This window comes from Prionailurus viverrinus, chromosome A1 (assembly GCF_022837055.1).
Source record: "Prionailurus viverrinus isolate Anna chromosome A1, UM_Priviv_1.0, whole genome shotgun sequence".
Lineage (NCBI taxonomy): Eukaryota > Metazoa > Chordata > Mammalia > Carnivora > Felidae > Prionailurus > Prionailurus viverrinus.
The window spans coordinates 145864950-145891028 of record NC_062561.1 but is presented as its reverse complement, the minus strand read 5'-3'; the positions used below and the strand labels follow the sequence as shown (position 1 = coordinate 145891028).

General features: G+C 34.5%; 1 protein-coding gene across 4 annotated transcripts in view; it reads left to right on the top strand.

Moving 5' to 3' along the window:
- The window catches only part of SSBP2 (single stranded DNA binding protein 2), a 323509-nt gene that overhangs the window by 155270 nt on the left and 142160 nt on the right, over window positions 1-26079 (top strand). The gene's annotated exons all lie outside the window — the stretch shown is intronic.

The window sequence follows — 26079 nt, the reverse complement described above, 5'->3', positions numbered from 1 at the left end:
TTACTGTATTCTTATAATAAAGCTTAGAGAAAAAATATTAAAAATCATAAGAAGAAATACATTTACAGTACTGTACTGTAAAAATCTGCATGTAAGTGGATCCATGCAGTTCAAACTTGTGTTATTCAAGGGTCAACTGTAGTTGGATCATTAAAAGATCTACTTTTATAATTTTTTATTTTAATCAGAGTATTTATTTATATTTAATGTAATATTTGAGTTTAAATCTACCATGTTACTATTTTCTTTTCATCCTGGCCATTTTGTTACTTGTTCTTTTTTTGCTTGTTTTATTTCAGTTTGATTAGTTTTTCTTATGGCATTTCTTCTCCTACTTCCTATCATTAGCTTGTTATATTTAAGTCTTTACCTTTTTCTTTTCATGGTTACCCAAAAGTCTACATTGTCTATCTTGGATTTATTAAAGTATGATATTAAGTAGTATTATTACAACTTCCTGGGCTGTGAAAGAATCTTTCACTTTATTACATTTAACAATCCCTTCCCCCAATTCAAATGTTGTTGTGTATCTAATTTTATACATATTTTAAACTCCAGTAAACATCACTATTACTGTTTTTATAGAAGACATTCCTTACTGCATCTGAGCTTTCTTCTTGAAGCATTTTCTTTCTGCTAAAGAGTATGCTGTCGTTAGTATATTATACTTTGTGTGGATATACTGGTGATATATTCTTTTAGTTTTTGTTTGCTTGAGAAATGTCTATTTTGGGACACCTGACTGGCTCAGTTGATTAAATGTCTGACTTCGGCTCAGGTCATGATTTTGCAGTTCATAATTTTGAGTGCCACCTTGGGCTCTATGCTGACAGTTTGGAGTCTGGAGCTTACTTCAGATTCTGTGTCTCCCTTTCTCTTTGTCCCTCCCTTGCTTGCTTTCAGTCTCTCGTTCTCTCAAAAATACATGAAACATTAAAAAATATCTATTTCACCTTTTCTTATGAAGACTTTTTGCTGGGTATGGATTTCTAGGTTGACAGTTTTCTTTCAGTGTGTTATAGATATCATTGGAGTATATTCTGGCTTTCATTGTTCATCTTTAGATTTCTGCAGTCAGTATACTTGCATCTTGTTTTATTTCTGGCTGCTTTTAAAAGTGTTTTGCTTTTGTTTTCATCGTTTTTTATTGGTTTAAGTGTTTTTATCAGTTTTTACTATTAGCTATTGTTTATTATTAGCTGTTTTTTTCTTTGTATTTCCCCTGTTTGAAGTTTGTAGTGCTTTTTAAATCTGGGGCTTAATGTCTTTAATCACTTTTGGAACTTTTTCACCAATTGCATCCCCATATACTGCTTCTACCTCTATTTTTTTAATCCTTTCATTCTGGGGCTCCACATTCCTGTATGCTAGATATTTTACCCTATACCAAATATCACTTTTACTCTTTTCTTTCTTCCATATTTTAGTTTGGATATTTTCTTCTCACCTAGTTTATGGTTCACTAATTTTTTTCAGCTGTTGCAAACTATTAAGCAAAATAGCCCATCCACTATTTTTTTTTTAATTTTTAAAAATATTTATTTATTTTTGAGAGAGAGAGAAAGAGAGAGAAGATGAGCGGGGGAGGGGCAGAGAGAGACAAAAGACACAGAATCCAAAGCAGGCTCCAGGCTCTGTGCTGGCACCACAGAGCTCAACGCAGGGCTCCAACTCATGAGTCGTGAGATCATGACTTGAGCCAAAGTTGAACGCTCAACCAACTGAGCCACCTGGTTGCCCCTCCACTAAATTCTTAAAAAAAAAAAAAAGTTTATTTATTTATTTTGAGGGTAGGAGGGGTAGAGAGAGAGGGAGAGGGAGAGACAGAATTTCAAGCAGGCTCCACACTGTCACTACAGAGCGTGATGCAGAGCTTGAACTCACAAACGGCAAGATCATGACCTGAGCCGAAGTCTGATGCTTACTTGACTGAGCTACCCAGGCGCCTCATCCATAAATTCTTAAATTCAGTGATTGTATTTTTAGTCCTGTATTTTTTAGATGTTTTTATTCCTCCTTTTTGCTGATGTCCTCAATATTGTTGCTTAATTTATTGGTCACATTAAGCAAAATAGTTGTTTTTAATGTTTATTTATTCTGAGATACAGTGCAAGCCAGGGAGGGGCAGGGGGGGTGGGTGGAAAGAGAGGGAATCCCAAGCAGCCTCTGTGGTGTCAGCACAGAGCCCAGTACTGGGCTTAAAGTCACAAACTTGAAATCATGACCTAAGCTGAAATGCAGAGTCAGATGCTTAACTGACTGAGCCACCTAGGCACCTGGAGCAAAATAGTTTTTAAGCCCACATCTGAAATCCCCATTTTCTGAATCCATAGTTGATCTGGTTTCTGTTTTGTTTTTCTTGGCTTCCAGATACTTAGTATTATTGTCTTCTTATATACCTGGGTATTTTTTTTTATTGTGTCCTATATGCTGTATATTGAAAAATAGTATAGAAAACTTGAGAATCTTCAATGATATTTCAAAGAAGATTTATTTTTACTTCTGGCAGGCAGCAAGTTTAGGGGCACTACCAATTCCAGATCATTGTAAACCAACCAACGGAGTGAAATGATTTCATATGGCTTTATCTCCTGTGAGTGATGATCTGTATCTAGATTTATACTTCTTACTGCAGGGTATAATCCTTTGAGTTCCTAACCCATGCCAAGTTTTATATTCTCCTTGATAGGCTTTGAATGTTAATTTTTATGCCCCAGCACTATACATTTATTAAAAACTCTGCTCTCCTTTTTGGCCTCTCAACCATGTTTTTGATGTTGACAGAAGCCTTGAGCACAAAATTGCCTTCAAGTGTCTCTCTGAGTTGACTTCCTTTCCTAATCATGATTTGTTTACTACCTCACTAGCCTCTGGTGCCTTAAAAGATTTTTTTTTAATATTCTATCCAACTTTTTAAGGCATGCTTTTGGTAGGATTGGTCTAGAGTACCTAGTTTGTTAATCTGGAAGTGCAGCTCTCTAAAGAGTATATTTTAATAATGATGATGAGTGTGATAATGATAGCTAGTACTTTACTGAGCACTTATGTGCCAGGTATGGTTTTCATGCATTATTTTATTTAACCTTTATAGTACTTAATATAAAGCAACTAATTGTTCTTCCCATTATTACATATGAGGAAACGGATTTAAAGAGCCAGTGTGCACGGTTAATATATGGCAAAATGGTTTTGAACCTAAGGCTGTTTAACTCTAGAAACCACAGTCTGAATCAGTGCTTTATATTACAAAGTACATATGCCACCTAACTAAATCCATGATAATAGTGAGTCCATGATTTATAATTTCAGGCATATCTATAATTGTGTATTATCCCTAATCCCATATGATTAGGGATTCTAGCTTTTTAAATTTTATTACCAAGTTTTTATGTAACCTTTAAGCCATTCAGTGTATATATATCTCCCTTTAACATTAACACAGAGATTCTAAAACTGGCTCAGTTTACAGATCCAAGTATCTTGGTTATTTCTTTATGCAGCCCTTTGGCAAAAATAAACAAAACCATAACAGTTCTGTTATATAGTTAGGTCCAAACAACTAAATAAGTGTTTCTGATCTAATAACTTAATAGCCATTAAAAAATAGACATAAATTAAAATAAAAAAGGTATTTTAATTTCTTTTTAAAATAATCATAATTACTTACAGGATCTGAGCACCTGTTAGGCACTCTACAACTTTTCAGATCTTGGCATCAGATTGGATACCACCACCCTCATATCCTGTTTCACACTGATTTTCACACAGTCTAATGTCAGAAATGGGAACTGGCTTATGCTACTAGTTCACATAATATTTAACATACATTGAGTATTCCTGGGTTTCCCTCAAAAATGTAGGATATTCCATGGTGCAAGTTTGTGGGACGTGGCATTGACACATTTATGTTTAGAAGTTGTAAGTCTGAAAAAGCTCCTTAGCCCCCAGATTTTGGAGTCAGGGAATATGCCTTTATCTTCTAGATGAGAATCCAAGCACTGCAGGTATTAGTAAAGTATTCAGTCTAGTTTTTGGTAAAGGTAATTACATATTAAAACATTTAAGGGGTTCCTAGTTGGCTCAGTCAGTTAGGTGTCTGTCTTCAGCTTGGGTCATGATCTCACAGTTCGTGAATTTGAGCCCCACGTTGGGCTCTGTGCTGACAGCTCAGAGCCTGGAGCCTGATTCAGATTCTGTCCCTCCCACTCTCTCTGCCCGTCCCGTTTGTGCTCTGTATCTCTCTCTTTCAAAAGTAAATAAACATTAAAAAAATACTAAAATATTTATAAGAATGCTTTTGCAAACAATCTTTTGATAATCTTACTAATATTAGGCCTACAATAGAGGTGACTTGGGTGGCTCAGTCGGTTGAGCGTCCAACTTGGGCTCAGGTCATGATCTCGTGGTTCATGGATTCAAGCCCTGCATTGGGCTCTGTGCTGACAGCTCGGAGCCTGGAGCCTGCTTCGGATTCTGTGTCACCCTCTCTTTCTCTGCTCCTCTCCGGCTCACATTCTGTCTCTCTCTCAAAAATAAATAAAGAATAAAAAAAGAATAATAATGGCCTCCAATACATTTGTTTATAATGTTTGGGACTAATGAGCAAAGGAATTTCTTAGGCTACTCAGAGCAGTCTGTTTTACATATGCCAGGTAGATGTCCATGAAGTACAAGACTGTACTTTAAAAAATTTTTTTTAATAATTAAATGATTGACCTTTGAAGGCACCTTTATTTCTTGGGGAGTGGGAGGAAGAGGCTGTCATTATGGCTATTTGTCTTGTTCCTTATTCTTGGGGACACAGGCTACCATGTCATAGAGGTGACAGGGATGATAATAGTGTATATGTTGCATTCATATACTGAAAAGCAACTATGTGACAGTCTATGATGGTGGTATTGTCTTGTTAGGATGTTGTTTTATATTTACTAGAGATGAGGCAAATTAGGAAAAGTGTAGTCCAATTTCCACTTATGGCTGTGATCTTGGACAAGTCACTTTACTTCTATAAAATGAAGGTATTTCTACGTACCTCTTATATGAACTCTGAAGTTCCTTTTCAGCTCTAAAATACATTGAGCCTACAGTTCATCTGAAGCTTTTTGCTATATTCTTTACTATAATAGGCCATTCCTTTACTGCTAGAATTTATTTGTAAATTTGTAAATCTAATGTAAATAAGCTACCTTCTTAATGACCATTTAAATCTTCCTCCTAGATTCATCCATGGTGCCATAATGTTTACTGACATGCCTTCCTGTGATGTGGTTTTTAATTGGAAAGCACATCTTATAAGAGAATTATAGTCTCCAAATGGGATAATTCCTGTGGTTTAAAAGTTGCCACAAAGGAATTCACTGGCATTAGAAACCAGAACAGATTTACTCCTCAATACTTGTCCTCGAGGCTCTAAAATGTTACTATTAACTCAAAATATGTCTATAGTTACCCAGATTTATTTTCAGGTTAATTGGTGATTCAGTATTTTCCTGAAAACCCATTAATTAATATCCTTTAGAAAGTACATATGTACTGAGCCATCAAAATGATGTGAGAAATTGAATACATTTTTCTTAAAATGTCTCAAGTGATGTTATGTGCAGAGATTTGTAGTTGATTTTCCCAAATTGATGTTTTTCTATTATTTTTTTAATTGAAAAAATTTATTTTTTATTATGCAACTCCTCAGTTTTATTGGGGTGGGAGAGTTAGAAAGCACAGAAAAGTGCAAAAGTTTACTTTAAATTAGAAAAATTGTCATGACCATTTGAAAACTAAGTTCACATTTTTTTTCTGAAGGCATTTTTCATTTGTAATGTTATTAAAATTTAAGTCCCTTTTAGTTTGTTAGAGCTCTAATAGGAAAAGACAGCCAGGAAAATAGGGAATATTCTACTTGTAGGACTTCCTTACAGATACTATTATTGAATATTTTAATTTATGGGGCGCCTGAATGGCTCAGTCGGTTAAGTGTCAGACTTTGAGTCAGGTCATAGTCTCACGGTTCACAAGTTCGAGCCTGGCCTTGGGCTCTGTGCTGACAGCTCAGAACCTGTGACCTGCTTCCGATTCTGTTTTCCTCTCTGTCTCTCTGCCCCTCCCCCGCTGATGCTCTGTCTTTCTGTCTCCCTTTCACAAAAATAAAATAAAAACGTTAAAAAATTTTTTAAATATATTTTAGTTCACTTTATTTACCTTTATCTTTAAAAAAGAAACTGAGTCTTTCATTTACCTAATTGAACTTGTATTTGACTTTTTAAAAAATACGTAATTCAACATTAGTTACATAAATAAAACCAAGTTTATATTTAAGTTAAAAAATGAAAGGTACACACATCTAGAGACGTAAGTAGACAGCAGCTTGTTAGGGAAAATATAACAGTTTTCAATCATTGTGAGTTAAATACAACATAGTAGGTCAGTGTTGTAAGAAGGATTAGTTCCACGCTAATTTGTTTTTGTTTGTTTTGATTTCTTTCTGGAATGGCCTTTTAAGGAAACTAGCCCAGATGCTATTAGACAGTTCCAAAATGTATTTTTGCTCCCTGCACTTCTACCCTAAAGCCTCACTAAAGCCATCCCTCACCAAAAAAAGAAATTAAAGAAAAAAATAAAATCAACGAAGTTTGTTTAAAATCCACAAGCCAATGCCTCAAAGCTTAATTTGTGGCAGAAACCAAGTGAATGCCATTATCCATCTTTGGTATAATTGGACAACTAATAAGAAGACAAAAATCGTGTTATATAAAAGCTAAGTAGAAACGGGTATGTTTGCTCTACAAAAGAAACCTAAGTCCTCTAGCTTGTTCCGTGTAGGAACTCTCCGGAGTAGCCACTGCATAGAAATATGTCTTATAATAATGAATGAAAGGAACTGAACTGATTTGCAGTGAAGAAGAGGAGAAAAACATATGATAGCTGTCTTCACAAGTCCTTTAGGATTATCATGTATAAGAGCAATAACTGCAAAGGACAGAATTTTCAGGGTGATATAATTTGGCTTATAACATGGAACAACTTAATGGTCTGTTTATGGGCATGGATATGTCCAAATATGATAGATTTCTTTAGGGGGAATTGGTAAGGCAATGACCTAAGATTAATTCTGACTTTAAGATTCTACCTGAGACTTTCCTCCAATAGTAGTACATTGAGATGCTTTAATGATGGGCAATGTAATATTTTTGAAAGATTTTTTAATAATATTTTACTTCACATTTTCTGTGGATTACCCTGCAGGAAAACTAGTGAAGTGGGTACAATTTCCAGGCTCTTCTGCTTTCTCAGCCAGGTGCCCTGTACAGGGAACAATGTACATACCTGTACATCCATACACAGCATCTCTCTTGAGTGGTCAATGTACTTAGGTCATTTCTTTGTAGACTGATTGCTGGTGTAATGTGATCTTGTTAATGTCTCTGATTGTTAGAGTAATTTACAAAAATAATTATCATTACTCAAAGGTTTGCTTTCTCTGAATGAAAAGTTACAAAATTCACCTGACTTTAGATAACTGGAAGATTTAATTTTAAAGAACTCTGGCATTAATTCATTTTACTAATGAACAAAAAAATATTAATTGAGCCACTATGTTTGATTATAATTATAACACCAATTATATTATTAATATTAGAAGTAGTTGCAGGGACTTCCCTCTCCATATATGTGAGTGCAGGTATGTGTACATGAAAAAAATATATATATTTAATATATATAAATAAACCTATAACTTCATTTAGGTAAAATGAATATACAAAAAACTGAACATATTTAATATATAAAATTTAATTAATTTGGACATATGCATACACCTTTGATCACTGCAGTTAAGGTAATAAACATATACCTCACCTTCAAAAGTTTCCTTGTGTCCCTTTGTTAGTAAGAAAACTTAACCTGAGATCTGCCTACTCTCAACAAATTGTTACATGCACAATACTGTATCAGTAACTATAGGGGCTATGTTATATGGCAGATCTCTAGATTTATTCGTCTTGCATGATGGCAACTTTTTTTTTTTTACATTATGAAATTTATTGTCAAATTGGTTTCCAGACAACACCCAGTGCTCATCCCAACAGGTGCCCTCCTCAATACCCATCACCCACCCACCCCTCCCTCCCACCCCCCATAAACCCTCAGTTTGTTCTCAGTTTTTAGGAGTCTCTTATGTTTTGTCTCCATCCCTCTCTAACCATTTTTTTTCTTCCCCTCCCCCATGGTCTTCTGTTAACTTTCTCAGGATCCACATAGGAGTGAAAACATATGGAATCTGTCCTTCTCTGTATGACTTATTTTACTTAGCATAACACTCTCCAGTTCCATCCATGTTGCTATAAAAGGCCATATTTCATTCTTTTTCATTGCCATGTAGTATTCCATTGTGTATATAAACCACAATTTCTTTATCCATTCATCAGTTGATGGACATTTAGGCTTTTTCCATAATTTAGCTATTGTTGAGAGTGCTGCTATAAACATTGATACACAAGTGCCCCTATGCATCAGTACTCCTGTATCCCTTGGGTAAATTCCTAGCAGTGCTACTGCTGGGTCATAGGGTAGGTCTATTTTTAATTTTTTGAGGAACCTCCACCCTGTTTTCCAGAGTGGCTGCCCCAGTTTGCATTCCCACCAACAGTGCAAGAGGGTTTCCGTTTCTCCACATCCTCTCCAGCATCTATAGTCTCCTGTTTTGTTCATTTTAGCCACTCTGACTGGCGTGAGGTGATATCTGAGTGTGGTTTTGATTTGTATTTCCCTGATGAGGAGCGATGTTGAGCATCTTTTCATGTGTCTGTTGGCCAACATGATGGTAACTTTATAGAACATCTCCCCATTTCCTCCTCCCTCCATCACCTGACAACCATCATTCTGTTTTGTACTTCTATAAGTTTGGCTAGTTTAGATACTTCATTACATTAAGTATCCACTTACAGTGGAGTTGTGCAGTATATGTCATTCTGTGACTGACTTATTTCATTTCGTATAATTTCCTCTGGCTCTATCAATTTTATCACAAGTAGTAGGTTTTCCTTTTTTTTTTTTAAGGCTGATTGATATTTCAGTGTACATATATACCACATTTGTCTTTATCTTTACATCTGTCAGTGGACATGTGGGTTATTTCCATATTTTGGCTGTTTTGAATAATGCTGCAGTGAACCCGGGAGTACCTATTTTTTTCATATCCTGATTTCACTTCTTTTGGATGTGTACCCAGATTTGGTATTGCTGTGTCTTATGAGTTTTAATATATTTAGAAACCATCGTATTGTTTTCCATAGGAGCTGCTGCACCCTTTTACATTCCCACTAACAGTGTAAAATGGTTTCCGTTTCTCCACAACATTGTCAGCAATGTTTTGTTTTGTTTTGTTTTGTTTTGTTTGTTTCATTTTGTTTTTTGATGATAGCCATCCTGACAGGTGTGAGATGATATTTTATTAGTTTTGATTTTTATTTCCCTGATTACGAACACCTTTTCATAGGTCCATTGACCACTGACTATGTCTTTGGAGAAATGTTTATTCAAGTCCTTTACACGTTGTTTTATTCAGGGTTTTGGGCTATTGAGTTGTAGAAGTTACCTATTTTGGAATGTAACCCCTTGTGATTTATGGCTTGCAAATACTTTATCCTGTTCCATAGGTTGCCTTGCCCCTCTTGATTATTTCTTTTGCTGAGAAGAAGCTTTTCAGTTTGATGTGGTCCCATTTGTCTATTTTTGCTTTTATTGCCTGAAATTTTGATGTCATATCTATGAAATCATTGTCAAGAACAATGTCATGAAGCTTTTCCTTTATGTTTTCTTCTGGGAGTCTTATAGTTTGACTTCTTTTGTATATGTTTTTAATCCATTTTGACTTGATTTTTGTGTATGGTGGTCAATAGGGACCAACTTCATTCTTGAGCATATAAATACCCAGTTTTCCCAGTATCGTTTGTTGAGGAGACAGGTATTTCCCTGTGGTGTATTCTTGGCACCCTTGTTGAAGATCAGTTGACTGTATATAGATGAGTTTATTTCTGGGTTCTCTGTTGTGTTATATTGCTCTGTATATCTGTCTTTGTGTTAGTACTATACTGTTTTAATTACTCTAGTTTTGTAATGTATTTTGATATCATGATATGTGATGCCTCCAGGTTTGCTATTTTTTGCTCAAGATTGCTTTGTCTATTTGGGGTCTTTTGTGGTTCCATATGCATTTTAAGATTATCTTTTCTATTTGTGTAAGAAATCCCATTGAAAATTGATGAGAATAGCATCGAATCTTTAGAACACTGGGCTTTTGTGGACATTTTAGTAACATTAACTCTTTGGGATATCTTCCAATTTATTTGTGTCTTTAATTTCTTTCACCAATATTTGTAGTTTAAATGTACAAGTCTTTCACCTACTTGTTAAGTTTATTTCTATATCTTTTACTCTTTATGAAGTCATCATAAATTAAATTCTTAATTTCCTTTCTGAATAAGTCATTGTTAGTATACAGAAATACAATTTAATTTTGTATGTTGGTTTTGTATCCTGCATCTTTACTGACTTGTTTTATTAGTTCTAGCAGTTTTTTTTTGTGGAGTCTTTAAGGTTTGCTATGATCATGCCATTTACAAACAGATAATTTTACTTGATCATTCTCAATGTGTTTGACTTTTATTTATTGCCTGATTGCTCTAGCTGGGGCTTCCAGTACTATGGTGAAAAAAGTGGTGAGAGGGGGTATCTTTGTCTTGTTCTTGACCTTGAAGAAAAAAACTTCAATTTTTTCACCTTTGGGTATGATGTTAGCTGTGGGCTTGTCATATGTGGCATTTATTATGTTGAGGTCCATTCCTTCTTTACCTAGTTTGTTAAGCTTGCTCTTATCATGAAAGAGTACTGAATTTTGTTAATTGCTTTTATGTATCTATGGAGATGATCATGTGATTTTCTTTCCTTCATGACGTTAATATAGTATATCACACTTACTGATTTGCATATGTGAAACAATCCTTATACCCCATGGAATAATCCACTTGATCATGGTGTATGATTTTTTAGTGTGCTGTTAAATTTGGTTTGCTACTATTTTGTTGAGGATTTTTGCACCTATGTTTATCAGGAATATTGGCCTGTGGTTTTCTTTTTTGTGGTGTCTTTGTGTGGCATTGGTATCAGGTTAATGCTGGCTTTGTAAAATGAGTTTGGAAGTGTTCCCTCCTCTTAAATATTTTAGAAAAATATGAGATATTAGCATCAATTCTTTAAATGTTTGGTAGAATTCACCAGTGAAGCCATCTGGTCCTGGGTTTTTCTTTGTTGAGAGAGTTTTAATTACTTAGATTCAAACTCCTTACAGACCTATTAGTCTATTCAGATTTTCTATTTCTTCATGATTCAGTTTTGATAGATTGTATGTTTCCAGGAATTTCTTCTAGATTATCCAATATATTGGCATATAATTGTTCATAGTAGCCTCTTACGATCATTTTATTTCTGTGACATTGGTTATAATGTCTCATCATTCATTTCTAATTTTATTTATATGAATCTTCTCTCTTTTTCTCTTACTCTAGGTACAAGTTTGTCTATTTTGTTTATCTTTTCAAAAAACCAAGTCTTAATTTTGCTGATTTTTTAAATTGTCTTTCTAATCACTATTTCATTTATTTCTCCTCTAACCATTATTATTTCCTACTTTTGCTGATTTTTGGTTTGGTTTGTTCTTCTTTTTTAATTACTGTAAGGGTTATGTTAAGTTGTTTGAGTTGTTTTTTTTTTTCTTAATGTAAGTACTTATTGCTATAGAATTCTCTGTTAGGACTGCTTGTCCCACATCCCATAAGTTTTGATATGTTTTATTTTCATTTTTGTCTCAAGATCTTTATTTATTTTAGTTGTTTTTTTAACATTTGTAATCTCTTTATTCCTTCATATAAAAGAAAATTAAGCATTGACTAGAATAATAATATTCTAATATTTGACAGAGTTTCTGGCGTATGACTCAAAGGCTTCTGTAACAAATAAGGTGGCATATGGTAGTATACCATTTTTGTAGTGGGAGCATGTCAATCTCCAGAATTAAAGTATTGCAAATAGCAAAAATTTCAAATGCTAGAAAAATTTGGGTAAGGTTGTAATGAGAGAAAATCAGGAAAGGCAATTATGATTGCTTCTGATCTGTATTTTGTTCAAAGGCATTTTTTATCAGCCATTGAAGTTTTAAATATTTTATTTTAAAGTAATCTCTACACCCAATATGAGACTCAAACAGACAACCCCAAGAGCAACTTTTGCATACTCCACTGACTGAGCCAGCCAGGTGCCCCTTAAGATATTTTTTGATTTCCCTTTGGATTCTTTGGTCACTTAAGAGTGAATTGTTGAATTTTTTATATCTGTAAATTTTCCAGTTTTCCTCCTGTTTTGATTCTAGTTTCGTACCATTGTGGATGGAAATAATACTTGCTATGATTTCATTCTTTTAAATTTTGTTAATACTTGTTTTCTAGCCAGCATATGATCTCTCCTGGAGAATATTCCATGTGCATTTGAGAAGAATGTGTATTCTGATGCTGTTGGATAGATTGTTCTCTATATGTTTATTAGCCCTATTTGATTTATAGTGTTATTCATGTCTGCTGTTTCCATATTGATTCTCTGTCTGCATGATCTATCCATTGATGAAAATGGAGTATTCAAGTTCCTTTCTATTATTGTCTTGCTGTCTATTTCTCTTTTCACTTTTATTAATATTTGCTTTATATATTTTTGCTCCAGTATTCAGTGCATGTATATTTGCAATTGTTGTATTTTATTGATGAATCGACCCATCTACATTATATAGTGACCTTCTTTGTTCTTTTTTTTTAATTGAAGTATAATTGACACAGACTATCCTGTTAGTTTTAGTTGTACATCATAGTGATTTGATATTTTTATATATCACAGATGATCCCCACAATAAGTCTAGCTACCATCTGTCACCAGTTATTACAATATTATTGACTATATTCCCTATGCTGTACATTACTTCCTCCTTGCTTATTTATTTTGTACCTGAAGTTTGTATGTCTTAATCTTTTTCATTTATTTTATTTATCCTCCCCAATACCTCCCCTCTCAGGTTAGTTGCCTGTACCCATGATTCTGTTTCTGTTTAGTTTGCTTGTTTATTTTGTTTTTAGATTTCATATATAAGTGAAATCATATAGTATTTGCCTTTTTTTTTCTAACTTATTTCACTTAACATAATACCCTCTAGGTCCACCCCTATTGTCACAAATGGTAAGATTTCATTTCTTTTTTCCTTATGGCTGAGTAATATTTCAGTGTGTGTGTGTGTGTGTGTGTAGCACATCTTCTCTATTTATTTATCTATCAATGGATACAGATTGCTTCCATATCTTGGCTATTGTAAATAATGCTGCAATGGACATAGGGGTATATATGTCTTTTTGGATTAGTGTTTTCATTTTCTTCAGATAAATAACCAAAAGTGGAATTGTTGGATTGTATAGCAGTTTGTTTTTTTTTTTTTTTAATTTTTTAAGGACCCTTCATACTGTTTCCATAGTAGCTGTACCAGTTTACATTCCTACCAACAGTGTATGAGAGTTCTCTTTTGTACATTCTTGCCAACACTTGTTATTTCTTGTCTTTTTTATTCTAGCCAATCTGTGAGATGGTAGCTTGCTGTGGTTTTGATTTGCATTTCTCTAATGATTAGTGATGTTAAACACCTTTTCCTGTGCCCATTGGCCAACTGTATGTCTTCTTTATAAAAAAATGTCTATTCAAGTCCTCTTCCCATTTTTAATTGGCTTGTTTGGTTTTTTTAATATTAAGTTGTATAAGTTCTTTGGATATTTTGGATGCATGATTAGCAAATATCTTTCATTCAGTAGGTTGCCTTTTCGTTTTGTAGATGGCTTCCTTCTCTGTGCAGAAGTTTTTAGTTTGATGTAATCCCATTTGTTTACTTTAGCTCCATCTTTATTTATGTGACTTATTTTGACTGAAAGCTTACTTTGTCTGATATAGGTATTGCCAACTCTGCTCTATTTTGGCTACACTTAGCAAAATATCTTTCACCATCTCTTTGTTTTCAGTCTGTATGTGTGGTTTGTTTTGTTTGTTTGTCTGTCTGTGTTTTTAAAGCCAAAGGAAATCCATTGTAGGTGGCAAATGGTTTGATCCTGCTTGTTTAATCTGTTATTCCACACTCTGTGTTTTTGTTTGGAAAATTTAATCCATTTACACTTAAAGTAATTATTAATAAAAATTTACTATTGCCATTTAGTTAATTGTTTTCTGGCTATTTTGCCATTCTTTTGTTCCTTTGTTCCTCTCTTGCTCTTCCTTTGTGATTTGTTGATTTTTTTGGTATAGTATGCTTTGATTCTTTTCTGTATCTTTTGTGTGTCTGCAAGAGGTTTCTTTGTGAATTTTTCAGTTCAGTTATTCTGTACTTCATTTCCAAAATTTGTTTGGTTCTTTTCTTTGGTTTCTGTTTTTGCACATATTCTCATTTTTTTCCATGAATCATTTTTTTTTCCTGATTTTATTGTCTGTGTTTTCTTGTAGCTCACTAAGCTTCTTTAAGATGATCATCTTTTGGTCAGGCAATTCCTAGATCTCCATTTCTTTATAGAGTTTGTTATTGGAGATATATTTTGTTCCTTTGGTAGTATTATATTTCCCTTATTCTTTGTGTTCTTTGTAAGCTTTACACTGGCATCTGCACATTTGAAGAAACAGCCACCTTTTTCAGTCTTTATGGAATGACTTTGGCTGGGAAATTCTGGGAGTTTCTCCAACCTTTATTATGAATGTGTATATTCCACTCTTCTTCCTCCCTCCTGGAGGGAATTCTCAGTATTGTACACTTTCTTTCAATCCCACAGAGTCATTATTGGTACAGAGAGCCTCCTGCCCCTTCCTCCTAGAGCAGTACATGGAGATCCTGGGGTGTTAAGTGCAAGTTCCACATCTTTCTCTTCTCCCTTTCCCTGAAGAAGCCTTAGGATTGTCTACCTCCTCTGAATTTCACAGGTCAGATCTACTCTGGATTTCTACCACCTCCTGAGACCACCTCTGGCTGCTGAGATCTCTGCTGGCTGCTGTGGTCCACACCAGTTGCTGAGGTCTGTGCTACCTGCTGTGATCCATGCCATCCCCTGGGGGCCTCAGAGTCTATTGCGAGCCAACTACCCCTCTTTGTTGTTCTTAGCTGCCCTGAGGCACTGTAACTATGCTGGGTCTTTCAGTAGTACTCTGGATGAGAATGGTTTTCTGGGGCATTGCCTGAAGGGCTGGGGATGTTGGATTCACCCCTGACTTTCTCTTTCCCAGTGGAAGAAATTGCATGTTGAAGGGATCTTTTTTGGCATTGTCCTATGCTGACATGGGCTGGGGGAAGACACAGGTAAAGTGAAACTGCTCTTTTTACCCATTTTCAGTGCACTTGTTCTTGTTTGTTTTTGTTTTGTTTTTTTTTTACTCTTCTAGGATGTTGCATCTTCTTAACTGGATTCTGAGATTCTCATAAGGGTATTCCAGTCTGTATATGGTTGTTACTAAATCAGTGTTTCTGTGTGGGGAAGAGGACTGGAACTTCCTATTCCTCCATCTTGCTAATGTCACTCTTATATTATTTTTTAATTGTTGTGAATGTCAGAAAACCATAAAGTTAGGTACCCTATCCATTCCTCTGTTGCGAGACGAGTAGTGTATCATTTTAGTGGAAGGGCTTATTGTTAATTTATTATGTTTATGGAATGTCTTTCTTTTTTAAAAAATCAAAATATTAAACATTTTTAAGTCATTATAGTTTTATCTTAAAGTAAGATTTGAAACTAGCCAGAATCGACAGTGACATAATTGAAATCGTATCTGAAGACTCAGACTTTGGGTTTTTCTAAACCACTTTACACTGTCATGATTATTACCATAACAAGCCTTAATTTGGTGTCACTTTGAATTTAGGCCATGATGTCAAAGTGTGCTAAAAGAAATTCTCCAGTGGCTAGAACTATTCAGTAACAGCTGTTGTTCTACCTGCGAGAGGATTTTTTAAAACTTGCCAGCAAAAGAGCAGTTTGATATGCCTTCTAAATTATTACTATACTAGTTGTTGCTTATATATGTAGAGGTTGACTTCAATTGTGGAATTTTTTTTAGGATATTAGTTCTTTAATTCTGTGGAACAAAGTAGATTTGGTATGACGGTATCAGCAGCGGGGGCTCTCAGTATTGGAGACCAATCAGATGTTTAGAGAAAATCATCAGTCTGATTTTGTATTTTATTTTTCTGTGTAACATCATGGAGACATGAAGGATTTCTTCTGGGATATAAACGTGTCTTCTATATAAGTGATTTTTAAGAGTTTAACTAAAAGTAGTTATCTCCCCACTCCCCAGTCTTTGTTAAACTTTTGAAATAGTTATTAGAGGATGATAATCAACAGATGCTAACTTCTGATTAAGAGGCCAGTTTCAGATATTGTGCTCCATAATTGGACTGTTTGCAGAAAAAAAAAATTCCAACTTTTTTATGTGGAAATATATTCCTAGAAGAAACTGAAGAATTTAATAAATTGTTAATACTGTATAGTAAAGTATCATTAAACATCACATATGGAAAGGAATATGAGAGGCATATGTATACAGAAAACTGAGACAATCAGCTGCATATAGTCTTTAGGGATGATGATCCCAGGAGAGAGTTTTTCTGAAAGTGGTTAAGGTTAGAACAAGCAATGAAACATGTTTAATACACCATTTTAAGAAAAAGCAATTGCATTAAAAAACTCATAAACTGAATAAAGAACTGAAACTAGAAAACTGTTAGGTGCCAAGGCAGCTCTAGGTTCTAGCTAGCCTCTTTCTCTCTTTCATCACCCAGCCATTTCATGCAGACACTCTCATGACAAATATGTTCTCTCCTCACACACACTCACCCCTTTCTCCTGCATGCCTACCATCATTCACATTACACTTGTCTTTTCCTTTTGCCACTGATTAGCCAGTTTTCTCTTGTTTATATCTGAGAATATTCAGTCTAACTGGCTAAACAAATTACCATCACTTTTTCTACGCAGAGCTCTTCAAGCCTGCCTACTTCACAGATCACTGATGAGCGATTGGCTACCCCTGAGACAGTAACTACTCCTTGATAATAATGGATCAATGGTGCATCACCAATTGAGGGTTGTGGCAATATAAATGAGATGGGGAAGCTGATGAAACTAATTCATGCAGATTTTCTAAATGAGAAGACTATTCTTTTGAGAAACAGTTACCTTATATTCTTAGATCTGGTACTTTTAGAAAAACTTTGGTTTTCAGGAAGGAGAAGAAGGAAGAAAGGAGGGAATATTCTTGGAACATTTAGAAGCCAGGTGATGATCTAGGTGCTTTTTTGTTACTTCTGTATAATCAGCTAAGGTAATTTAGTGACATTACCTAATTTAAGTGAGTAGCATAAATAAGATTTGAAGTTAGGCCTGTGTATCTGTCTGTCCCCAGAGTCCATGATTTTTTCCTCAGACACACTCTAGTGTCTTATTACTTTGACTGTACACTGGTGACATATCTTGCTTTATGTTGTTCCTTTAAGTAGATATGTATTTAATATATGAGATGAGATGGTTTTGAGAATAGGGAGCATACATGTTCTAGTCACTCTTTTATAAAACCTGTATATACAGTAGTTTCTCAGTTTTTTAATTTTATTTTAAATGTTATTTTACCTACTGAATAATAGAATATTGCCTTAGGGCCTTATGGTAATATAATAATAATAATATGCCTTATGGTAATAAAATCTTAGGATCCAAGACTAGTTGAAATGTGAGATGAGGTATTTAAACCTACATACATAATACTAGTTGATATTTGAGATCATGCTTTTAACTTATATTTATAATTATTAATCATAATTCATAACATCCATTCAATGTGTAAAGTTAGTATTGAATATTTTTCATTGCCCCATTATAGAGGGTTTTTTTTTCCTACTTTTTATATTAATGCATGATATAGTAAAATTCACCCTTTTTGGTGTACTACTCTGAGTTTTGATAAACACATGAAGTAACGCAATCACTCCTACAATGAGTGATTGTAGTGATCACTCCCCCAGCCCTTTGTACTTAACTACTCCCCCATCTCCAGCCACTGATAACCACTGATTCATTTTCTGTTCCTATAATTTTGCTTTTCTAGAATATTATATAAATTGGACCATACATTATGTAGCGTTTTGAGTCTAGCTTCACTCACTTAGCATAACGTATTTGAGATTAATCCGTGGTGTTGCATCAGTTAGTAATCTGTTCTTTTTTACTGCCGAGCAGTATTACATTGTATGAGTATGCCACAATTTGTTTATCCATTCCTTACTTTGAGAGGCATTTGAGTTGTTCCAGTTTGGAGCGTTTATGAATATAAACATCTTCAAGAGTTTTCTTTTTTTTTTAAGTTATTTTATTTTTTTGAGAGAGAGAGAGAGAGTGGGCTAGCGAGGAGGGGAGTGGCAAGAGAGGGACAGAGAGAGTCCCATGCAGTTCCACAATGGCAGCCAGACATGAGGCTTGAACCCACAAATCATGAGATCATGACCTGAACTGAAACCAAGAGTTGGACACTTAACTGACTAAGCCACCCAGGCACCTCCTCAAACAAGTTTTCATGTAAACATAGGGTTGTTGTGGTGGGGTTTCGTTTTTGTGTGTTTGTTCCATTTGAATAAATACTTAGGAGTAGGATTTTTGTTTCAAATGGTGCTGTGTTTGACTTTACAAGAGACTAGCAAACTATGTGCCCAAGTGTTTGTATCATTTTACCTTCCCAAATGTATGAGAGTTCTAGTTGCTCTGAATCGTCATCAGTATTTGTTATTATCAGGTTTTTTTCTTTGTTTCTTTTAGCCATTCTAATAGATATGTAGTGATTTTTTCATTGCAGTTTTGTTTGCATTTCCCTATTGACTAATAATGGTGAGCATATTTTCATATGCTTATTTGTCATCCCTATATGTATGGCAAGGAGTCTGTTGAGATCTTTTACTCATTTTTAAATTTGGGTTATTCATTTTCTTACGTTTTGAGAGTTCTTTATGTAATCAGAATATAAGAATTTTATCAGAAATGTGATTTTCATATATTTTCTCCCTGCTGTGGTTTGTCTCTTCATTTTCTTAATAGTGCCCTCCAAAGAGTAGACTTAAATTTTTTAAGTGGTTTTATTTATTTTTATTTTTATTATTGTTTTAAATCTGAATTTCTTACTTTTGATGAAGTCCAAGTTATCAGGTTTTTCTTTTGGCGATATATGTAAGGAATGTTTTTTTCCTGTTTTCTCCTAGCAGTTTTTATAGTTCTGGGTTTTACATTTCATTCTATGATCCATTTTGAGTTGATTTCATATGTGCCTCCAAGGTTTGGATTAAGGTTCTTATTTTTATTTTTTGTTATATTGATATCTAGTTATTCCAGCACCATTTGTTAAAAAGACTCTCCTTTCTCCACTGAATTGCATTTGCATCTTTGTCAAAATCATCATATATGTGTGGATCCTCTGTCCTTTCTCCATTACCATGTTGTCATTGTTGTGCTTTATAGTTAAGTCTTGAAATCAGGTAGGGTAGACTCCCATCTTTGCTCTCCATTTTCAAAATTGATTTGCCTATTTTAGTTCTTTTCCTTTCTATATAAATTTTACAGTCAGCTTTTGATTTCTGTAAAACAGTCCTGTTGGGATATTGGTTGGAATTGTGTTGAATTTATAGATAGTTTGAAGAGAATTGAAATAGTAACAATATTAAGTCTTCCCATTCGTGAGCACTGTATATCTTTCCATTTGTTTAAGTCTTTTTAAATTTCTTTTGTTACTGATTTATAGTTTTTGGTGTGGAAATGTTGGAGTTTGGTGGGAATAATCAAGAAAGAATTCTTGAGACATCTTTGGTGCAAAATAGGTAGTTTTATTAAAGCATGGGGACAGGACCCATGGGCAGAAAGAGGTGCCCTGGGGTTGTGACTGGTGACTGATTATATACTTTGAAGTTGGGAGGGGGTTAGGGATGGTGTAAGTCTCTAAGGAATTTTGGAAGCAAGGTTCCCAGGACCTTGAGGGGGCTAGCTCAGATCATTTATTACTGTCTAATAAACCTTAGTCATGAGACCCTTCAGATGTATATCAGTGGGCCATATGCTTGGAGGATGATTGCTAACATATATCTTGGGGGAGAGAGATAAAGGAAGTTTCCAAAGGAATTTTTATATGTTAAAGGAGACGTACAGGATCCTGGAGGTTGGGATAATGTTAAGCTAAGATTGCCTTTTGCCCTTAGCAAAGTGTCAGCATCAAGGCAGCTGAGTTCTCAGAGGAAGGTCACTCTGCCTGTCTCAAGGACTTATCAATGGGCTGTAAGTTGTAAGAAAATTTTTTTCTTTTCCCTTTTTTCACCACATCAGTTTCCAGTACACATATTCTTGTTAAATTTAGGGCAAAATATTTTTATAATTTTAGTGGTATTGTAAATAGTACTAATATCTAATTGTTATTAGCCATATACAGAATAGTGATTTTCTAGCTTGCTACGCAACTAAATTTTAGTTTTAGTAATTTTTTTTGTAGTTTCTTTTTAAGTTTGTATATAAGCAATAATACCTATTTAGGATTCCAAAAACAGTACAGTTTGTTTTGTTTTATTCATGATAACCTTAGCTTGTTCTGATACATATACCATATGGTTAGGTAATTTTTGTGGTTTGTTTTGCTTTTTTATGCTTGAATGTTTTTAGTGTCAATAATTTGGTAACAGAAACCAATTTAATCAATTATCTCATATAAAATACCATATTCTTATATAGTTAGCATATGTGTTTGCATGAAAGGTAACATAGGGAAGTGAATGTTTCTTACAGTCTTCCTGTTAATGGGTTTTGAAAGAATGTGTATCTTACTTGCTGTAGGCAACTTAGATAAAATAACAAAAATGGAAAAATACCTTCTTGCTACTTGGTACTTCTTTTTGCACTGTTTAGTCATTATTGTTCTATAAGTATAAAAAGGTGTAAGGGGCGCCTGGGTGGCGCAGTCGGTTGAGCGTCTGACTTCAGCCAGGTCACGATCTCGCGGTCCGGGTGTTCGAGCCCCGCGTCGGGCTCTGGGCTGATGGCTCAGAGCCTGGAGCCTGTTTCTGATTCTGTGTCTCCCTCTCTCTCTGCCCCTCCCCCGTTCATGCTCTGTCTCTCTCTGTCCCAAAAATAAACGTTGAAAAAAAAATTAAAAAAAAATAAAAAATAAATAAATAAAAAGGTGTAAGCATTTTAATCATGATAAAGACCACTTTCATATTTTACATGATTTTAAAAAAGAGTTGTGACATTGCTTTAGTGAGTACTCAAGACCTTAAAAATGAATCTTTAATTTGGGTAGATTATGATGAATGAGAGATATTTACAGTGTACAGTGGCTATCTAGATGCAATTCTGCTCCATAGTGTTTTATTGATTTCTTTCCTTCTGCATTGCTACAACGCAGGATTTCTTCTCAGTACTACTGTAAGGTCGTTGAAAACAAAATGCAATTCATTCTAACTAGTTTTTCCCTCCCTCAATCTAAAGATTTTTTTATGTTTATTTTTTTTTAATTTTTTTTAACGTTTATTTATTTTTGAGACAGAGAGAGACAGAGCATGAATGGGGGAGGGTCAGAGAGAGAGGGAGACACAGAATCTGAAGCAGGCTCCAGGCTCTGAGCTGTCAGCACAGAGCCCGACGCGAGGCTCAAACTCATGGACCGCGAGATCATGACCTGAGCCGAAGTCGGCCGCTTAACCTACTGAGCCACCCAGGTGCCCCATATGTTTAGTATTGAGTAGAAGAGTTTTATCTAATAACTTTGCTTGCTCATTCATTCATTCATTCATTCACTTACCTGCCTATTTATATGTGGGCATATATCCTAAGCCTACTGGTTTGGACTAAAAGTTATTAAATAGAATTATTTTTTTTAGGATTGATAAATGGAAAAGCATGAACTGTCTTTTTCAGAAAATTACATTGCTATCTCTTATTCCCCAAAATAAGAGACAAGATACTTTCAAGCCACATTTTAGAGATAATACTCATTGTTTTTTAGGCTTTAAGAGACTATTGGCAAAATTTCTGCATTTATTTATTTATTTATTTATTTATTTATTTATTTATTTATTCTGTTCTCAATCTTATTTTCCTTGTCTGGTATTGTATGATGGTCCTGTACTAAAACAGAATAGAAACATTCTTGGGGAAGGATTTTTCACAGGATTTGTATTATTTGGTGTGATATTTTTCTCTAGCACTTTTGGGTGTTTATCATTCAAGTAAAAGAGAAAACTAATTTCAGAAAACATTAATTGTAGAAAAACATTTCTGGGAATAGGAAAAATTATTTTGATCAAAGAACGCTGGTGTGAAGTCTGAGGAGTGGATACTGGAGGATTTGTTTATGTTTTTGTTTCTAGAGTGTTCTGTAGCAATTGTAGTGGTGCTTAAAAGTTTTAAAATTTCTTAAACACGTTCTCTTTGGAGAACCCAAAGAGAACACGTTACTCTTTGGAATACCCAATAAAAATATAACTTAATTATGGAATATAACTTCATTGTCAAGTCTGCTAAAATGTATCTTCATGAAATCTGAGAATTCTTAGACTTTCCAATGCTACTTCTCTTCAGATGGAGTGTAATGAGACTAAGGAGTAGAAAAATATGTACCATGGTAGCTTTCCGTTCACACCTAGCAAGAGTAATACTTAGGCTACCTGCATAACCATAACACCCACTCTGTCTTCAAGTGGATTTTGAAGTTCTTCCAAAGAGCTTTTCCTTTTTTTTTTTTTTTTGTCAGGAAAAGATTAAACTCTGGCTTGTCCCCCTCCCCCCACCCCCAAACCTTTTGGCAGTGAAGAGTTTATGGTCTCATCTTTTTCCCTATCTAAACAGGGAGCAGAGCAGTGAAATGTAAAGGTTTCCTCACTATTAATCTTGGGGCATGATGTTTCATAACCCAAGAAAATTATTGATGCTCTTGCAATGTAAATACAACCTTGAAAAAAAAAAGGAAATAAAATAAGAATCTAGTAGCAATATGACTCTTGTTTGTAACTAAACAGGAAGTGTTAATTAACCATGGCACTTGATGTTCCATTGTATTCTTTTATTTAGTATACTTTATTAAAGTTTTATTTTTCAGAGGAAACCATCTTTTTTTCAGTTGCTGATTGTGGGAATTTTATGTGTTGAAATCACAAAATAATTGAAAGAAGTTGAACATTAGTATAATCAAGATAATTTTGCTTTCTTTCAAAAGCAAATTAAAAGCTTATTTAAGAATTTCAGGTTATCTGTGGACAAATGAAACTAGACTTTGGATACCTGACACAATACTCTATCAGGATAGATTATTTTTTGTAAGTCAAGTGTTTTTACAATCTTTTATTTGAGGAAACTCAAGATTTTGATAAGTTGCTTTATGTAAAGACATAAAAATATAGATGTACAGACTTAAATATACAAAAGGTTTCATTATTACTACAGTGACAGGTATTACAATGAAGGATCCATTTTAGAAATGTGGTTAAGTGAAATTTTGATAGGAAGGCAAGTTGATTATTTAAGGCAGAAATAATTACTAGTTTGCACTTCATTTCCATTGTTTCTTAGAACATTATAAATACATTTTTAAAACACATCTTCCTAAGCATACTGAATTTCTGGGATGTTGTTCTGATCATTCTAGGCATCATTACACTGTTTCAGAGACTAGAGGTCCAGTTCTGACAAGCTACAGTAAATGTAGATAGTACTACCACTTTGTAGAATAAATCTTTTTACTTGACCATTATTTTGGTCTGAAGCCTTGTGTCAAAGGGATAAGACAGGAAGTAAAAGGTATCTTGAAAGAGGTAGAAAGTAAAATACAAGTTGAGGCAGACTTTTACACTCAAGTATGCAGGTGGTTATGATTTCCTGAGGAATTGAAGTATATCACTATGTTTAGAAAGTCATGTGAGTTAGAGAAAGGGTAGTTCAATATTAAACCATTGATTTGTTTTTTTTAAGTTTATTTATTTTGAGAGAGAGAGAGTGAGCACTAGAGCAGGGGAGGAGCAGTGAAAGAAGAAGAGAGAGAATACCAAGCAGGCTCCATGCTATCAGTGCAGAGCCAACCCAGGGCTTGATATCACAAACTGTGGGATCATGACCTGAGCCAAAACCAAGAGGCGCTTAACTGACTGAACCACCCATGTGCCCCTAAACCATGGATTTCTGGTACAAACTTAGTTTACACATGTAAAATTTTGTATTTTGTCAATTTACACATATGAATGTTCTTATGTGTTTGACTAACATCTACTATGCCAGGATTATGCCAGGTATTAGGAACACAAAATATGCATTGCTTAAGTATGAGCTTAAAAAGCTACAGTGTAGACAAAGAGCTACATAATGAAAGGACAATCAGATAAGTAATTTCAATGAAGTATGTAAGGGGTGTTTAAGAAAAAGTACAAGGTTCTATAAAAGTTCATATCAGAAAGAATGTAAAACCTCATAATTCATAGGCCATGGGGTAACTTACTCAGAAGAGCCTTGCTACAGTAGTAGAGAATAGACTATTTGCTACTTTACTCCCACTTAAAGTATCTTAAAAGTGAGAATGTAGCACTCTGTACTCAGTGAGACATATGAAAACTAAAAAATTCATCACTAGCAGACTTATCTAAAAGAAATATTAAAGGAGGTACTTTAGGAAGAAAGAAAATGAAAGCAAAAGGAAGTATGGATCTACACAAAGAAATGAAGAAAATCAGAAATTGTAACAATGTGAATAAATATATGATATTTTTATTATTCAAATATCATTAAAAGATAAATGACTTTCAACAAAATGATAACAGTACTGTCTGTGATTTATAATATATACAGATATACAATGTATGACAAAATGTATAGCACAAAGGCTGGGGGGAGAAAAATGGAAGTAGACTGTTACAATCTTTTTTTATACCATACATGAAATGGTATTCTTGAAGATGGGCTGTGAAAAGTAAAACATGTATACTATAAACCCTACAGCAACCACTAAAGTAAGGAAACAGAGTTAGAGCTAATAACTCATCAAAGTAGATAAAAAAGGAATCAGTTAAAAACTTTCAGTTAATCCAGAAGAGAGCATCAAAGAGGAAAAAAGGTGCGTAGATGTGACACATCATAAAGTGACAGAATTAAACCTAATCACGTCAAGGGTCACGTTAGATATAAAAAAATCTAAACATCCCACTTTAAAAGCAGAGTTTGTCAGATTGGATGAAAAAGCAAGATCCAACTATATGCTGCCTACAAAATCCCACATTAGATATAAAGAAACAAATAGATTAAAAGTAAAAAGAATGGGGGCACCTGGGTGGCTCAGTCGGTTAAGCGTCCAGCTCTTTTTCTCGGCTCAGGTCATGATCTGGTTCCTGAGATGGAGCCCCAGACCCGCATGGGGCTCTGTGTTGACTGCACGGGGCCTGCTTGGGATTCTCTCTCTTCTTCTCTCTCTGCCCCTCTCCTCACGCACACATGTGAACGTTTCTCTCTAGATAGATAGATAGATAGATAGATAAACAACCTTAAAAATTTTTAAGAGTGGAGAATACTATTCAAAACAAAGTTTCAGTGGCTACATTAATGTCAGAAAAGGATTTCAGAGCCAAAAACTAACCTGGGATATAGAAATTTATTTCATGATAATTAAAGGGGTGGCCTTTATCCCCTTTTTCCTGCCACCAAAATGAGATGGCATTCCAATAAAGAAAACTAAGGACCAGTGTCTCACATGAATATAGATGCAAAAAACTTTTAACAAAAATTGAACAAACAGAATCCAACAGAAAAAAATAAAAGAAAAAAGAAAAAGATGATATATAAACTGTGAGCAAGTGGGGTTTATCCAAGGCATTTTAAGATCAGTTTAACATTGATGGACGGTGGGAGGGAGGGGAAAGTGGGTGATGGGCATTGAGGAGGGCACCTGTTGGGATGAGCACTGGGTGTTGTG